Raw genomic sequence first — 6,516 nt, forward strand, 5'->3', positions numbered from 1 at the left:
TTCCCATTCCACGTGCTTGCGATGTCCCAACCACTCAACGTGCCCACCAGGCCAACCTCCGCCCCTCTCCCACCAGTCGACATTCTATTTGAATAAGGTAAGCATCACGCCCTGTCCGGGCTACTTTTTCACTACTTAATCGTTTGCAAAGGCCCCCCGCCGTCGTTGCCGCGTCGACGACGCCGGCTCGTGCTCATTATGCCCAATTACTGTCCAGCGGCAGGCATACTTTTCTGTCGTTGCAAGCGTGGTAATTACCGCTGCACTCTCAGTGTTGAAAATTGCCAATCCACGTGCTTGCCATGTGGCAACCACTCCAAGTGCCCACCAGGCCAAGCTCCGACCCTCTCCCACCAGTCGACATTCTATTTGAATAAGGTAAGCATCACGCCCTGTCCGGGCTGCTTTTTAACTACTTAATCGTTTGCAAAGACCCCCTGCCGTCGTTGCCGCGTCGACGACGACTTGTGCTCATTATGCCCAATTACTGTACAGCGGCTAGGCTGCTTTTTTACTTGGGCGCGCATGATTTTATTTCTATGTGAATAAGTATAGGAGGTGGGAAATGCCCACCGTGTAGACCTCTGTCACAATAGAAATTGTGACGTCACAGAGCATGCTTGCTCACTATGCCCTATTGCTGTCCAGAGGCTAGGATGCTCTCCTTGTCGATGCAAATGTGACAAATACGGCGGCACTCAGTGTTGAAAATTCCCATTCCACGTGCTTGCGATGTCCCAACCACTCAACGTGCCCACCAGGCCAACCTCCGCCCCTCTCCCACCAGTCGACATTCTATTTGAATAAGGTAAGCATCACGCCCTGTCCGGGCTACTTTTTCACTACTTAATCGTTTGCAAAGGCCCCCCGCCGTCGTTGCCGCGTCGACGACGCCGGCTCGTGCTCATTATGCCCAATTACTGTCCAGCGGCAGGCATACTTTTCTGTCGTTGCAAGCGTGGTAATTACCGCTGCACTCTCAGTGTTGAAAATTGCCAATCCACGTGCTTGCCATGTGGCAACCACTCCAAGTGCCCACCAGGCCAAGCTCCGACCCTCTCCCACCAGTCGACATTCTATTTGAATAAGGTAAGCATCACGCCCTGTCCGGGCTGCTTTTTAACTACTTAATCGTTTGCAAAGACCCCCTGCCGTCGTTGCCGCGTCGACGACGACTTGTGCTCATTATGCCCAATTACTGTACAGCGGCTAGGCTGCTTTTTTACTTGGGCGCGCATGATTTTATTTCTATGTGAATAAGTATAGGAGGTGGGAAATGCCCACCGTGTAGACCTCTGTCACAATAGAAATTGTGACGTCACAGAGCATGCTTGCTCACTATGCCCTATTGCTGTCCAGAGGCTAGGATGCTCTCCTTGTCGATGCAAATGTGACAAATACGGCGGCACTCAGTGTTGAAAATTCCCATTCCACGTGCTTGCGATGTCCCAACCACTCAACGTGCCCACCAGGCCAACCTCCGCCCCTCTCCCACCAGTCGACATTCTATTTGAATAAGGTAAGCATCACGCCCTGTCCGGGCTACTTTTTCACTACTTAATCGTTTGCAAAGGCCCCCCGCCGTCGTTGCCGCGTCGACGACGCCGGCTCGTGCTCATTATGCCCAATTACTGTCCAGCGGCAGGCATACTTTTCTGTCGTTGCAAGCGTGGTAATTACCGCTGCACTCTCAGTGTTGAAAATTGCCAATCCACGTGCTTGCCATGTGGCAACCACTCCAAGTGCCCACCAGGCCAAGCTCCGACCCTCTCCCACCAGTCGACATTCTATTTGAATAAGGTAAGCATCACGCCCTGTCCGGGCTGCTTTTTAACTACTTAATCGTTTGCAAAGACCCCCTGCCGTCGTTGCCGCGTCGACGACGACTTGTGCTCATTATGCCCAATTACTGTACAGCGGCTAGGCTGCTTTTTTACTTGGGCGCGCATGATTTTATTTCTATGTGAATAAGTATAGGAGGTGGGAAATGCCCACCGTGTAGACCTCTGTCACAATAGAAATTGTGACGTCACAGAGCATGCTTGCTCACTATGCCCTATTGCTGTCCAGAGGCTAGGATGCTCTCCTTGTCGATGCAAATGTGACAAATACGGCGGCACTCAGTGTTGAAAATTCCCATTCCACGTGCTTGCGATGTCCCAACCACTCAACGTGCCCACCAGGCCAACCTCCGCCCCTCTCCCACCAGTCGACATTCTATTTGAATAAGGTAAGCATCACGCCCTGTCCGGGCTGCTTTTTAACTACTTAATCGTTTGCAAAGACCCCCTGCCGTCGTTGCCGCGTCGACGACGACTTGTGCTCATTATGCCCAATTACTGTACAGCGGCTAGGCTGCTTTTTTACTTGGGCGCGCATGATTTTATTTCTATGTGAATAAGTATAGGAGGTGGGAAATGCCCACCGTGTAGACCTCTGTCACAATAGAAATTGTGACGTCACAGAGCATGCTTGCTCACTATGCCCTATTGCTGTCCAGAGGCTAGGATGCTCTCCTTGTCGATGCAAATGTGACAAATACGGCGGCACTCAGTGTTGAAAATTCCCATTCCACGTGCTTGCGATGTCCCAACCACTCAACGTGCCCACCAGGCCAACCTCCGCCCCTCTCCCACCAGTCGACATTCTATTTGAATAAGGTAAGCATCACGCCCTGTCCGGGCTACTTTTTCACTACTTAATCGTTTGCAAAGGCCCCCCGCCGTCGTTGCCGCGTCGACGACGCCGGCTCGTGCTCATTATGCCCAATTACTGTCCAGCGGCAGGCATACTTTTCTGTCGTTGCAAGCGTGGTAATTACCGCTGCACTCTCAGTGTTGAAAATTGCCAATCCACGTGCTTGCCATGTGGCAACCACTCCAAGTGCCCACCAGGCCAAGCTCCGACCCTCTCCCACCAGTCGACATTCTATTTGAATAAGGTAAGCATCACGCCCTGTCCGGGCTGCTTTTTAACTACTTAATCGTTTGCAAAGACCCCCTGCCGTCGTTGCCGCGTCGACGACGACTTGTGCTCATTATGCCCAATTACTGTACAGCGGCTAGGCTGCTTTTTTACTTGGGCGCGCATGATTTTATTTCTATGTGAATAAGTATAGGAGGTGGGAAATGCCCACCGTGTAGACCTCTGTCACAATAGAAATTGTGACGTCACAGAGCATGCTTGCTCACTATGCCCTATTGCTGTCCAGAGGCTAGGATGCTCTCCTTGTCGATGCAAATGTGACAAATACGGCGGCACTCAGTGTTGAAAATTCCCATTCCACGTGCTTGCGATGTCCCAACCACTCAACGTGCCCACCAGGCCAACCTCCGCCCCTCTCCCACCAGTCGACATTCTATTTGAATAAGGTAAGCATCACGCCCTGTCCGGGCTACTTTTTCACTACTTAATCGTTTGCAAAGGCCCCCCGCCGTCGTTGCCGCGTCGACGACGCCGGCTCGTGCTCATTATGCCCAATTACTGTCCAGCGGCAGGCATACTTTTCTGTCGTTGCAAGCGTGGTAATTACCGCTGCACTCTCAGTGTTGAAAATTGCCAATCCACGTGCTTGCCATGTGGCAACCACTCCAAGTGCCCACCAGGCCAAGCTCCGACCCTCTCCCACCAGTCGACATTCTATTTGAATAAGGTAAGCATCACGCCCTGTCCGGGCTGCTTTTTAACTACTTAATCGTTTGCAAAGACCCCCTGCCGTCGTTGCCGCGTCGACGACGACTTGTGCTCATTATGCCCAATTACTGTACAGCGGCTAGGCTGCTTTTTTACTTGGGCGCGCATGATTTTATTTCTATGTGAATAAGTATAGGAGGTGGGAAATGCCCACCGTGTAGACCTCTGTCACAATAGAAATTGTGACGTCACAGAGCATGCTTGCTCACTATGCCCTATTGCTGTCCAGAGGCTAGGATGCTCTCCTTGTCGATGCAAATGTGACAAATACGGCGGCACTCAGTGTTGAAAATTCCCATTCCACGTGCTTGCGATGTCCCAACCACTCAACGTGCCCACCAGGCCAACCTCCGCCCCTCTCCCACCAGTCGACATTCTATTTGAATAAGGTAAGCATCACGCCCTGTCCGGGCTACTTTTTCACTACTTAATCGTTTGCAAAGGCCCCCCGCCGTCGTTGCCGCGTCGACGACGCCGGCTCGTGCTCATTATGCCCAATTACTGTCCAGCGGCAGGCATACTTTTCTGTCGTTGCAAGCGTGGTAATTACCGCTGCACTCTCAGTGTTGAAAATTGCCAATCCACGTGCTTGCCATGTGGCAACCACTCCAAGTGCCCACCAGGCCAAGCTCCGACCCTCTCCCACCAGTCGACATTCTATTTGAATAAGGTAAGCATCACGCCCTGTCCGGGCTGCTTTTTAACTACTTAATCGTTTGCAAAGACCCCCTGCCGTCGTTGCCGCGTCGACGACGACTTGTGCTCATTATGCCCAATTACTGTACAGCGGCTAGGCTGCTTTTTTACTTGGGCGCGCATGATTTTATTTCTATGTGAATAAGTATAGGAGGTGGGAAATGCCCACCGTGTAGACCTCTGTCACAATAGAAATTGTGACGTCACAGAGCATGCTTGCTCACTATGCCCTATTGCTGTCCAGAGGCTAGGATGCTCTCCTTGTCGATGCAAATGTGACAAATACGGCGGCACTCAGTGTTGAAAATTCCCATTCCACGTGCTTGCGATGTCCCAACCACTCAACGTGCCCACCAGGCCAACCTCCGCCCCTCTCCCACCAGTCGACATTCTATTTGAATAAGGTAAGCATCACGCCCTGTCCGGGCTACTTTTTCACTACTTAATCGTTTGCAAAGGCCCCCCGCCGTCGTTGCCGCGTCGACGACGCCGGCTCGTGCTCATTATGCCCAATTACTGTCCAGCGGCAGGCATACTTTTCTGTCGTTGCAAGCGTGGTAATTACCGCTGCACTCTCAGTGTTGAAAATTGCCAATCCACGTGCTTGCCATGTGGCAACCACTCCAAGTGCCCACCAGGCCAAGCTCCGACCCTCTCCCACCAGTCGACATTCTATTTGAATAAGGTAAGCATCACGCCCTGTCCGGGCTGCTTTTTAACTACTTAATCGTTTGCAAAGACCCCCTGCCGTCGTTGCCGCGTCGACGACGACTTGTGCTCATTATGCCCAATTACTGTACAGCGGCTAGGCTGCTTTTTTACTTGGGCGCGCATGATTTTATTTCTATGTGAATAAGTATAGGAGGTGGGAAATGCCCACCGTGTAGACCTCTGTCACAATAGAAATTGTGACGTCACAGAGCATGCTTGCTCACTATGCCCTATTGCTGTCCAGAGGCTAGGATGCTCTCCTTGTCGATGCAAATGTGACAAATACGGCGGCACTCAGTGTTGAAAATTCCCATTCCACGTGCTTGCGATGTCCCAACCACTCAACGTGCCCACCAGGCCAACCTCCGCCCCTCTCCCACCAGTCGACATTCTATTTGAATAAGGTAAGCATCACGCCCTGTCCGGGCTACTTTTTCACTACTTAATCGTTTGCAAAGGCCCCCCGCCGTCGTTGCCGCGTCGACGACGCCGGCTCGTGCTCATTATGCCCAATTACTGTCCAGCGGCAGGCATACTTTTCTGTCGTTGCAAGCGTGGTAATTACCGCTGCACTCTCAGTGTTGAAAATTGCCAATCCACGTGCTTGCCATGTGGCAACCACTCCAAGTGCCCACCAGGCCAAGCTCCGACCCTCTCCCACCAGTCGACATTCTATTTGAATAAGGTAAGCATCACGCCCTGTCCGGGCTGCTTTTTAACTACTTAATCGTTTGCAAAGACCCCCTGCCGTCGTTGCCGCGTCGACGACGACTTGTGCTCATTATGCCCAATTACTGTACAGCGGCTAGGCTGCTTTTTTACTTGGGCGCGCATGATTTTATTTCTATGTGAATAAGTATAGGAGGTGGGAAATGCCCACCGTGTAGACCTCTGTCACAATAGAAATTGTGACGTCACAGAGCATGCTTGCTCACTATGCCCTATTGCTGTCCAGAGGCTAGGATGCTCTCCTTGTCGATGCAAATGTGACAAATACGGCGGCACTCAGTGTTGAAAATTCCCATTCCACGTGCTTGCGATGTCCCAACCACTCAACGTGCCCACCAGGCCAACCTCCGCCCCTCTCCCACCAGTCGACATTCTATTTGAATAAGGTAAGCATCACGCCCTGTCCGGGCTGCTTTTTAACTACTTAATCGTTTGCAAAGACCCCCTGCCGTCGTTGCCGCGTCGACGACGACTTGTGCTCATTATGCCCAATTACTGTACAGCGGCTAGGCTGCTTTTTTACTTGGGCGCGCATGATTTTATTTCTATGTGAATAAGTATAGGAGGTGGGAAATGCCCACCGTGTAGACCTCTGTCACAATAGAAATTGTGACGTCACAGAGCATGCTTGCTCACTATGCCCTATTGCTGTCCAGAGGCTAGGATGCTCTCCTTGTCGATGCAAAT

This window comes from Ascidia mentula, chromosome 7 (genome assembly GCF_947561715.1).
Source record: "Ascidia mentula chromosome 7, kaAscMent1.1, whole genome shotgun sequence".
NCBI lineage: Eukaryota > Metazoa > Chordata > Ascidiacea > Phlebobranchia > Ascidiidae > Ascidia > Ascidia mentula.